Genomic DNA, 13001 nt, shown 5'->3' with positions numbered 1-13001 from the left:
TATGTTATGCTTACCTGTTGCCTACCTTTTGTACTTTCACACTGTGGTTCAGTAAAGCATCCAAAACAAGTCCCGGCTTCAACTGGATTTATTGGATTCTGTGTTTAACTGACTGGGTAACCTAACGCTGGTGAGACCAGAACAGTGAAAAGACAGCTATACAGTAGGCTGTGAAGAAAGAGGAGCCTGTGAGGATCCTTCACACAACACGATTTCAGCAAGCAAACCTCCATTGCTATCTCAACTCAAGTTAAGTACCTACTTCCACATCCAACACCATCATGTCTATGCACCATCGTGATGATGCATCACAACATGATGACAAACGATCAAGAAAATCAAGCAGATCAAGCAGATCAAAAATATCTTCAATCCCCAGCCACAGCATCGTGGTCGTTCAAGCGAGAGCTAAAGCAGAGGCAGCCAAAGCTAGAGCTGCCTTTGCAGATAAAGGAATAGAGTTAAAGACTGAAACAGCTCGCTTTCAAGCCACCCTAGAAGCTATGCAAGAGAAAAAAGAAAATGGATGCTGCCTTAGCCGAAGTTGAAATACTCAAAGCAGGCTTATTGGAAGTAGATTGGAAGTAGATTGCAAGTCACGGAAAAGTGAGCCTATACCTGTTCCCCTCAACCAGCGGCTACAGCGCACAGCCGACTACGTGTACGACCAGGCCAGCATCAATTTCATTCCTCAGCCAGCTAGATAGGATAACAAAGGAATGACTTTCTACCCGCTTCTTGTCGCTGGTCAACCATCGCATGAACCTGACACTGGTCAACACAATCAGCAATACCAGGCTCTAGGCGGATTACCCCAGCAGCCAGTCACTCCACAACAGCAGTGTTATTCAGCACGCAGCTCTCAGCTTGGAGCCCCTCAGCCTGGTCCTTCACAGCTCTAGCAGCACAGTGAAGACGGTCGGAAAGAATGGCATAGGAATCAGCCTGTCACCTACCAACCCTACTACAGCTCTTCTGTACATCCTAACCAAGGTCCCCAGACCACCACTCTCGATCTCGTCAAATGTATGGTCCGTTCTCAGCTGGTAACTACAGGGCTAACTGCCTTTGACGATAAGCCAGAAAACTATTGGGCTTGGAAATCGTCATCCCAGAACGCCATTGCTAACTTAGACCTCTCACCAAGAGAAGAGCTCGACATACTCATTAAGTGGCTTGGGAAACAATCCTCTGAGCATGCACGCAGGATAAATGCTGTTAATATGAGAGACCCATCTAGAGGCTTAAGGATGACATGGGAAAGGCTGGGAGAGATATATGGTTCACCCGAGGCCATTGAACACACTCTCTTCTCCAAGCTAGAGAATTTTCCGAAGGTGTCATACAAGGACCCGCATAAACTCATAGAGCTAGCTGACCTGCTGATGCAGGTGGAACCCGCAAAGTTGGATGGCATCCTGACTGGGCTTTCATACCCAGATACCTCCAGAGGAGTCTGCCCGATAGTGGAGAAGCTCCCATTAGGCATACAGGAAAAGTGGAGATCGGTGGGTTCAAAGTATAAGCAGCAACGCAATGTTCCTTTCCCCCCCTTTAATGTGTTTGTGGATTTCATCCGTACCGAGGCTAGAACACAAACAGATCCCAGCTTTAACACCACATCCTTCCAACCCACACCAGCGAAAAGAGACAAGGCAGACAAGTATATTCGGATACCTGTAGCAGTCCACAAGACCCAAGTTTTTCCTGCAGACAAAAAAGGAGACCATAAAATAAATATAAATCTTGCCAAACATTGTCCTATTCATGACAAGCTTCATTCACTGAAGAAGTGTAGGGCCTTCATAGAGAAAAGTTATGAAGACCGCAAACAGTTTCTAAGAGAGCATTCTATATGCTCCCGGTGCTGCTTATCCACAAGTCACCTCGCCAAGGAATGTCAGGTGGAAATACAGTGCAACGAATGTGAAAGCAACCCTCACGTTTCAGCACTCCATCCAGCCCCGGCTCCTTCGAAACCAAGGTCAGATCCTCCTGATTCAGAGAATGGCGGGGAGCCTGACAAACCTGATGTTAATGAGGTTACCACTAAGTGCACCGAAGTGTGTAGATGGAGTGAGCGAGAGAGCATGTTCAAAGATATGCCTCGTCAATGTGTTCCCCAAAGGACGTCATGAAGAGTTAAAACGTGTGTATGCCAAACTAGACGACCAAAGCAATCGGCCCTTGGTTAGGTCCGAATTCTTTGAGCTCTTTAACATCAAAGGAGATGCACAACCTTACACGCTGAAGACGTGTGCAGGACTCAAGCAGACAGCGGGCAGAAGAGCCTGTGGGTTTATAGTCCAGTCAGTGGACGAGAAGATCAGTCTCTCACTTCCAACGCTTTTGGAATGCAACCAGGTCCCGAATAACCGTTCTGAGATCCCCACATAAAATACAGCTCTTTATCACAGTCACCTGAAACATATTGCCGGAGAGATTCCTCCTCTTGATTCAGAGGCCAACATACTTCTACTGTTGGGAAGTGATGTGTTGCGACTGCATAAGGTGCGAGAGCAGATTAATGGTCCCCATGATGCCCTCGACTTAGGATGGGTCATCGTCGGTGATGTGTGTCTTGGGGGTGCACACAGGCAATCTCAAGTGAACACCTTTAAGACCTCTATCTTGGATAATGGCCGTCCCACTTACCTCGAGCCATGCACCAGCAAGCTCCAAGTAAAGGAGAACTTCAACTGCCTGTCCCTCAGTAAGGCCTTCACCACACGCCATTCACTGATAGATGCCGGAGAGAACCTGGGTCAGTCAGTCTTCCGTCAGTCAGCCAGTGACCACCAACTTGCACCATCTATGGAAGATTTGAGTTTCCTTTAGTTAATGGAAGATGAGTGCTATCAGGATGGCTCTAATAGCTGGGTTGCGCCTCTGCCTTTCTGTTCCCCTAGGCAACGGCTACCCAACAACAGAGACTATGCCTACAGTCGCCTCTCTTCACTTCGCCGAACTTTAGAAAAGCGGCCAAAGATGAAGGCACAGTACCTTGAGTTCATGGAGAAGCTGCTCATCAACCAGCATGCTGAGGTTGCTCCACCACTCCTCAAAGGCCAAGAGTGCTGGTTCCTTCCATAATTTGGGGTCTATCATCCCAGGAAGCCAGAGCAAATTCGCGTGGTCTTCGATTCGAGTGCTCCTTTTGAGGGAATCTCGCTGAACGAAGTGCTGCTTACTGTTGAAATTGCAGAGCTCGTGGTGGAGGAAATGGACTTGAAGTTCGATCACATCACTTACTACACCGACAGTAAAGTGGTGTTGGGCTACATTCACAACCAAGCCAGACGGTTCTACGTGTATGTAAATAACAGAATCCAGCAGATTCAACAGTCTTCAGCTCCAGAACAGTGGCGATACGTTCCCACAGAACATAACCCAGCCAACCATGGGTCCAGGTCAGTCGCTGCAGCCTCCCTTAGCACCACAACTTGGTTGTCTGGACCAGCTTTCCTTCAGAACCCATCTTTGCACTTCTCTGAACTTAAAGAAACTTTCGACCTCATCGACCCTCTCGGTGATAGCGAAATACGTCCACTGGTCACAACTAGCGTCACAGAAGTTTCAAAGAACCTGATGAGCACCGAAAGGTTTTAGCGTTTCTCTGCATGGAGCACACTCATGCCATCAGTCGCACGCCTAATCCACATAGCTCGTTCCGTCACTCAGTTTACGCCAGACAATGCCTGCCGTGGATGGCACATCTGTCGTTCAGGCCCTACGGAAGAAGAGCTTGAGAAAGCTACGATCATTGTGATCAAAAATGTGCAACATGAGTGTTTCCTCAAAGAACTTAAGTACATTGCAAGGGGGGAAAATCTCCCATGTCAAAGAAATCTAAGGAAACTATGTCCTGTCATTGACAGCAGTGGATTGTTAAGAGTGGGAGGCCGCATTATGCGGTCTGAACTGGGATTGAATGAAACCAACCCCATTATCATTCCAGGTCGACATCACTTGGCAACCCTGCTTGTGCGTCAACACCATGAGGATGTGAAGCATCAATGTAGACCTTTCACAGAGGGTGCCATCCGTGCGGCCGGATTTTGGATTATTGGAGCCAAAAGGTGCATCACAAGCTTTCTCTTCAACTGCATCACATGTAGGAAGCTTCGTGGACCGTCTCGTCTAACACATGAAGTGCTCACGACATTCATGGCTGAGGTCACAGCTGTGATTAACTCAAGACCCCTCGTTCCTGTATCTTCAGACCCAGAAGCACCACTTATCCTGACCCCAGCTGTGCTGCTGACCCAGAAAACCGGGATCCCTCCATCTCCTCTGGGAGACTTTGGGAAAGTGGAACTTCTCAAAGAGGAATGGAAACGTGTTCAGTCCTTAGCAGAGACCTTTTGGAACAGGTGGCGCCTGAGCACACCTGAACACACTACAATGCCGACGCAAGTGGCAAGACAACAGGCCTAATCTAAAACTAGGAGACATAGTCCTGTTGAAGGACAACCAGGCCAAAAGGAACGAGTGGCCTATGGCCATCATCATGAAAGTCTCACCTAGCCAAGATGGAAGAGTGAGAAAGGTGGACGTTAGAGTCTTCAAAGACGGAGCTCAGAAAGTATTCTCTCGACCTGTTACAGAAGTGGTCCTTCTTCTATCTCCAGAGGACTCCAAGTGAAGAGTAGTGTTTATTTGGGGTCATTAAAAGACCCCAGGCGGGGAGTGTTAAGGACTCAGTAGACTGATAAGCGTTTTCTATTTTATTGTTTTGAGCCCTTTGTGGCTGTTCATGGTAAAATCGCTTAATACTTACCCCATTTCCGGTTACCTCATTTCCGGTTACCTCATTTCCGGTTTAGACAGGAAGTGGAGCGGACGTAACGTTTTTCTGTGTTTTTCACCCTTCTCCATCTTCTTCTATGCCTCACTAAGACGCAATGTCTGTAAGTACATGTGTTTATATGGTTTATATCAACATTTAGAGTGCATTATTTGTGAGTTACAGCCACGTTGTATATGTTTATTTCGTAACTCAATTCGGGTTGTATCATGGCCTTCGACATCACAGCATTTTCATGCATGCACTTACCTCATTTATCCTGCTGCGTTCATTGACTCGGAAAAAAGTGTTATTATTATTTAGTACATATTTTATATGTTCTTCCTGTTAAATGCAGTACAGGCAACGTAGCTAATTTACTTACCTGTGTGTAATTAAGGTATGTTATACTTACCTGTTGCCTACCTTTTGTACTTATATATAATATACATTTATGTTGTAATATTTTGTGTTGCAGTTTTCACACTGTGGTTCAATAAAGCATCCAAAACTTCAACCGGATTTATTGGACTCTGTGTTTAACTGACTAACGCTGGTGAGACCAGAACACTTTCTCTTCTGTCTCAGCTCATCATTATAGGTGATCGGATGAGGGGGGGTCAGGAGAATGCGTTGGGGGGTGTTACGACTGTGGTCATATTTATGTTAATATGTTTGTGTTTTTCAGAGCGGTCATCTGAGTCAGGTGTGTCTATTCACTTCTGTGTATATGTAAATAGGGGTGTGCGAAGACGAGGAGGTGATTGGGCGATTGGCTTCCAGTTTGGCCGGTGATTGGCTCTTACCTACTTTATAAAGGGCCTGGATGACATCGCACAGGCAGAAGAGGCATTCCCATCTCCCTCCTCTCCCAACCGGCTACACTTCAGATCCCGCTCTTAATAGTAATCACATTATCTTTTGTTAGAGCTAATTAGGGGTGGACTGCCATTTTGGTTAACCTTGTTTTCTCATGTTTATGTTAATCAGGGAGATAAGTTGTTGTTGTTGTTAGGTTTCTTTATGTTTGGTTAGGTTAGATTGATTACTCCCCAGTAAGATCTGTTTTGTTTGTTATGTTGGCAGACTTTGTTATGTTGGCCATGGTCCACCCTGAAGATCAAGCTCTGAAGATCAAGCTCTATCTCATTTAATTATATTCCTGTAAATAAATCCACCTTCATATTCAAAATATTGGTCTCCGTGGCTTCTTGGGACTTGGGGAAGATGGGCTCATTAATGTTGTGTCTTGGACACCCTTAGATAGGGCATAACAGGGGGACTACTGGTCCTATCTCTTTACATAGAAAAAAACAAATAAAAAGGTCAGCCACTGCTGGCCCATTACTGACCGGCCCCCCGGGAAAACTCCCAGTACTCCCCATGGCCAATCCACCCCTGCACCCTGGTGTAAAGAGGAGTTCATGGTCCACTAAGTCACTGCAATATGTTCAGGGTCTGTGGCTGCAAAAGACAAACAAACAAACCATATCATCACCCCTCACATACTTTACAATGCACAGGCTTCTGCTGAAATGCTGCCATCGTAGCACTGAGCATTACGGGTAAATACCTCCACTTTGGTCTCATTTGTGTATAGGACATTGTTCCAAACCTTCAAACATTAGTCATGCTTTGCTGTTCCATATAAAAAAGCTTTCTTCTAGCAATCCAATAAAACCCAGTAAATTTGTCTTTTTGCTAAAGGTGCTGGCATGGTCTTAAACATTTGATATGCTCAGTGAGACTTGTAAAGTCTCAAATGTAGCTTGGGTTTTTTTGTATGTCTGTGAGCTGTATGCATGGTATGGCCTGACCTTGGGCTGAATTTGTTGGGAGCATCCACTCCTGGGACGATTTTCAGTTGTTCCTAATGCTTTTCACTTGTGATCAATCTTTCTTAATCGAGAATATTGAACCCCAAATTTTTTGGAAGTGGTTTTGTGACCTTTTTCTGATTGACGTGAAGCAATAGTGGCTTCTCTAACACCATTACTGGCATCTTTCCTTTTTGACATTCTTAACATGCAGTTGAATTCTCCAGACCATCAACTTGACAAAACAGCTGCTTTTATCAAGGTCTGTACAGTTTGCTGGAGATCAGTCCATTAAGAAACAATTAACAGCATCTGGCTGCAATTTGCCTTCTGAAATCATTTGCAAACAGAAAAGGGGTTCTTAGTATTGCCCTACTCTTTCTCCTTTTAGGCTTTGTTTTTCTTCATTAATGAATGACACTATGAAAAAAAGGTTGGATGATATTTGTCTGATGTTGTATGTCTACTATCCCACCATGGTAAGAGGATTTTTAACGTAGGATTAAAAGGTGGGTAGAGGTATGGAGTACTAACTTGCACAGCAGTTGACTATTATGACCACAGATGAAGGATCCATCCTCAAACGTGATATTCAGAGCAACTCTTTTTACTTATCATCATCAATATTCATTTTCTTAAAACACGATAATCAAGGGCAGTCACTTACGGTGTAATCATCATCCTTTACTCATCCAAAATCCCCCTTTGTTCCACCTACAGAGTGGACCTATTTTCCCTCAGAGTTGATGCACTCAGTGGGAGTTCCTTCCTGATATTCCTTCCTGAGGAAGAAAGGAAAGATGCCGACAACCATGATTGTTTTGTCACCAGACTTGAGCCTTGTAAACGTGGCCTTCCCTGGGGGATGTCAACAAAGCCTTCACGCAGTCTGGCTCGTCATTGGATGGGGCTGTCATCGAGAGATAATTGACTGTCAATTAGTGACAGAGACAACAACATGAGAGTCAGTGGGAAAGCAGTAAATCACTACCTGTCTGTCAGGCAGCCTTGGCTTCTCTGGTCGTCACTCTCTTCTCCCTCTCCGCCTCTGTTTTTCTCCCATACATGGTTTTGCTCTGTCACTTTCTCTCATATGGACTCCTACTGCTCTCCCCCAGATGGTATTTACAGTGTATTGTTTTGTTTCTCTCTGCACCTCTCAGCAGAGGTCTCTACTTCAAAGATCTCCCCTAGCCACCATTTGATTGTTTTCTACTTAGGTCTCACTATACTTAAAGTCCAAATCGTCTCAGGAACATTCCCCAGCTTATATACATTGCTGCTGAGGTCCTGACAGACAAAAAACAGACAAATTGCTTTAATAATAAGTTTAAGTGCCAATTTGACAGGACGTGTATTTGTTTCACCTGTGACAAAGCGCTCACAAATCTGCTGCAGAGACAGTTTGAGCATTTACAAACAATGCAGCATTTGTTTTATTTGATGTGTAATCTGAGTCTTTAATGAGTTTAGAGATGGAGTCAGGCTCCAAATCAAGGAGGCCGCTGCCGAAGCTAATAGACTCTTGATGCAGCTGGAATAAACTGGGTGAAGTGCCTTTGAAACACACGTGTTTCTTCAGTAATATAATCAGGGATAATGACCAATGCAGCTTGATAGTTATGCAAGGGAGAAATCCGACACCTAAAACCAGTCGCTAGCTAAGGCTGAGATAATGGAGTTAAAAAAAAAAACATCCTTACCAGCACTGCAGGAGGACTCGTTTTTTGAAAGAAGAAACTAGGAGATGAATGCTCAGGAAAAGAAGTTGCAAATTACAGCTGCAAGGGAAGAGCCAGGTGTATTGTTAAAGATAATGGCAGTGGTAAGTGTGTGTGTGTGGGGGGGGCAGTGGTATTATTCAAAGTACTGTTGCCTGCATCTCACTGTAGTCATTCAGCCTGCAGAGAGGAGCTGCAATAGAAGTCCCACTGAGAACGCCGTTAACTCAATCAAGCATGAGCACACTGAAGAGGAGGTGGTTCAAACACCACTTGTCTGAAATGCTGTAATCATTTAAGAATCATTAAATGTGACAGTTATTTGGCAGGAGTTATAGGAGTAGTAGATACATTTATTGCACAAAGCTTTAAATATTAGCATTTTTATGAACTGTGAATTCCAGAATTAGACGGCATTTTCTGTCTTACATATTACATTTAAAATTGATGCTCACCTTTTCTAAAACAAGGACTTATTTAAACTTCCTGTCATGAGACAAATTACAATTATACAGTTTGTTTAGCAAGAAGTAGCCGCTAAAAGTATCAGTGAAAATTGCAACGTGTAGTCCACATCTAGCCTAGTAAGCTCGAAATACCCCAAATACCCACTTAATCAAGATGGAGGAATGAGCTCAAAATGATAAGTTACAACTTTATAATGTAGTTGTAAGTGCAATTTTCTTGGCCAGTAACAATTTCCAATTTTCTTGGGGATCTGTCCTGACAATAGCGACTTTGGAAGATTTCTAATTTTCTTTGTAAGAATTTATTTTTATACCGTCTTATTTTTCATCATCTTAATACCGTTGAGCACGCTCTGAAGGGAGATGCTGTTTTAAGTCTTGGATTCAATTTGTTTTCTCGATTGTTTTGATTGTTCTCACGCCACAAGATTTTTATTCTTTTTTGTTTGCGTTTGGGGTTGTAGAAATAACATTAGAATTTAGTTTCTAACAACAATAATAAGTACTTTTATAAGTAATAAATTACTTTTTTGTTTTTTCACTATGCTTTCTGAAACTCTTCCTGATACTTTTATCACGATGCAGCGACTGATCTGGAAATGAAAGTGTTTGGATTTCTCACTATTCTCTGACCCACTGTTGTAGTACCGATGACTCCAATTGATAAATAGACAAATACAATTTTTCAAGGCTGTGAAGATGATTCATGTACTGAAATTTCGGAAACTATTGACCAATATTGATCAGGGCCACTTACACAAAAATCGGTACATTCTGATCATCAGCCAGCAAATTGGTTCATTTCAATTATTTAGCTGTATTCATGTGATAATGTCCTTTTTTTTTTTTTTTTTTTTTTAAAGATTTTTTTGGGCTCTAGTGGCCCTTTATTGGAGATGCAGACTGGATTCGAACCCGCGACCGCTGCAGGAGGAGGACTGTAGCCTCAGTATATGAGCCGCCGCTTAACCCACTGCGCCACCGAGCGGCCCGATAATGTCCTTTTTTAAGCTCAAATGTGTATTTGAGTCAGGGTCTTCTCCAAAGCCTGCGTGTTCTGCCCATATTTGGATTAAGCAGGGTTTGCAGCATCCATTTCTACCAACCTGGCATCATGCAGAGAGATGAAAATAAGACTTCAAAAGCGCTCCTCAGAATGTCCCATCTTTACAGCCTGCGCTTTTCTCCACTGCAGCTTATAGACTCTTGTTTGAATTTTTCATTGCTTTGAGTCCGGGTGTAATACACACACACATTATGTGTGTATACATACATACATATATATATATATATATATATATATATATATATATATATATATATATATATATATATATATATTGTACACACACATAATGTATGACAAGTGTTAAACCATGATGAATGGATTGCACTTGTTCCACCTTTCTGAGATCCTAGTTTCAAAACAAATGTCATTTTTACACCTAATCTCTTTCTAAATGTGCAGAACAGACGTTCGCCCCAAGGACAGCACTCAACAATTAAAATATCTCATAGAATTAGTAGAAAAGTAAATGATGTTATTTGAAAGTTTATAAAACTGAATTATAAAAATAACAGGTCAGCTCCGGGCCAGCTGCCTCCCTCAACACTTCAGGGAGCTTTAGAATTATGTGCAGCTTTGGAAAAGAGAAAAGGAATAAAAACAATTACTTCTGTTCTCTCGGTCTGAAATATATTTTTAAAACCTTCAAATTTCATTTTTGTTTTAAAAACATTCAAATGGTTCCAATTGATATGCACAAAAAAAGCATTACTCAGTCATAAAAACTGTGAATATTTCCCTTGCAGTGTGTCACTGATTTGGCCAAACGACTGGTTTGATTTGCATCAACTCTTCTTTACCTCCATTGTAACAACTCCAAACCCATTTAATCTTCAGTCAAGATTTCTTTTTTTGAATGCAGATGAAAATGCTTTATACTGTATGCGTTATATACCTGGTCTGGTATGGGAAAAAAAGCTTTTATTTTCATCAGTTCAAGGACAAATTGTGTTTGTTTTCAATTATCGTGTGGAAGAGGAGGGCCTTTGAAGAGGTTTTTCAAAAGGATCTGTCACCAGACACCAACAGCAAGTTACCTTAAAACATAAGTTTGATTATACTTCATGCATAACCTGTCCCGATTCATCCTGAGGATGATCGGCTTTGAATTTCATACACAGCAACAACTCAGAGCTTGGAGCATTTTAGCTCATTAGGCAGACATCTCCTAAAAAACACAGCAGCCAATAAGTGTTGCTTGCACAAAACATGTACGTTTTTGCCAGTGGCAACAGATTTAAACCACTGTCAGAGTTTATTCATGGTCATGTGTGGAGGAATATTAACCAGCTTTATTTGTGACGTGTAATACACAATATTTGGTCTAAGTCTGTATCCCTGTTCACACAATGTATTGTAATGTATTTGACTGGGAGCAGATTCCAGAAATATACTCTCCATCCACCCTTAGACAACCCATTTGCTTAAAATGCCACTCGTCCTGCCGCTCAATGATTCAGTCAGACAAAACAAAACAGGTGACTCATCCAGATGAACAACAATTTTTTAAGCTTGCGATGCTGATGTGGAAAAGCATTTAGCTAACTATGAATCATTTATGTGCTGCATGTCACTTGATTTTGGACACTCATGGATACTGTGAGGTAAACAAAAAGTACATATGGTTCAGCTGGCTTAAAGTGATAGATCTCAAAGCCGCTCTGTGTATTAGTTTCACTTCTGACCACATGTGAGCATCACATTACAAGAAAATGTATGCAAGACACGATGTGCACTTCTCATGGGACAAACTGGTATTGTAAGACGTTAGATCATATCGAATCATTAGAACGGTTTATTAGCACATCAGAGCAGATCTAAATGCCCCTATGCTGTCAGAAGTGGTATTGCTACATATAGAGGCTTTAAGGGCTGGGGGACTGGACATAGCCAATGGGTTTGAGCCAAACAAATTAACAGCAGCCTTAAAGTGCATTTATGTGAACAGTGCATTAGGTGCAACAGACTACAAAACATCCCTTACCTCTCACTCTATCCATTTTCTGCACCCTAATTGCTATACATGTCTAATTAGGGTCGTCCCAGTCAGGTGAAAGTCAGGGATACACCCTGGACAGGTTGCCAGTCCATCTCAGAGACAACTACATAGTCCAGCACTCACTCAAAAGGTGGATTTAGAATGAACTTATAACCTAATTAGCCCAGTCAGAGCCCTGACTTTAACCTTTTAAAGATGCTGTTTAATGATCTCAAGAGAGCTGTTCACACCAGACAACTGTGTCTGAGCCTCGCACAGGGCTTCAGGGGGGACTGAGGGGGGCGGTACTCCCCCGGCCCGGGCCGCAGGCCCCGCCGCCCCGCAAGATTTTTATTTTTTTTTTGTGGCACCACTTGGTTCATATTAGGTATAAAGCATTGTATAATATGTTGTGCTGAGATTTTCACACTCACAGTTAACATTAAAACAAAAATTGCAAGTATAATCTCCAAATGTATTTTGGGTAAAATCTTTCATCATCAACAGCCGTCTATCAACGTCATACGTCATCATCGATCACTCGTCAACAGAGCACAGTAATTCTACACCCTAAACATGACCGGGAGTTAGAAACACAATAGTGTAGCGATAAAACGCAAAGAAAAAGAAAAAGGGAGCAAGAAATAGCCAAATTGCCCAAGCTAGATGCATATTTTGTTCGACCTAATCCTCCTCCTGTGGGAGATTAACCACTTTGTTAGCAGCGTTTCATCCCCGGGCGAGTTCGCAGAGCACAAGGCTCGCCACAATACTTCAAATTGAATTTTAACTTTTTTGTGAATTTATGGGCCGCTGTGAGATACCAGTCCTGTGCCCAGTTGATGTTTGGGCCTTGGGGTTTGAGGTGGGTGGATAAAAGAAGGGTGTCGGCAAGAGAAGTTCCAGTTTTTATCAAAAAGGTTTATTTTTTTAGTTTTTCCTCAGGCATAAAAAACAGAGACACATACTCAGAGACTGCCTCCCTCTAGCAAAAGAAAAGAACATCAAAGACTGTCAGGTGAGGCACCCTCTTAAATAGCCCGAACCAAATTGGTCCAATTGGGCAGCTACCATCTGCAGGGGTTTACTCCCCTCCATAAACATAACAATTTCAAATAACAAGGTAACACAAAGACAAGACCACAAAACCTTAATCAATTAACAAT

The sequence above is a fragment of the Cololabis saira genome, chromosome 18 (genome assembly GCF_033807715.1).
Source record: "Cololabis saira isolate AMF1-May2022 chromosome 18, fColSai1.1, whole genome shotgun sequence".
Taxonomy (NCBI): domain Eukaryota; kingdom Metazoa; phylum Chordata; class Actinopteri; order Beloniformes; family Belonidae; genus Cololabis; species Cololabis saira.
Note: the sequence above shows the minus strand (reverse complement) of the source record.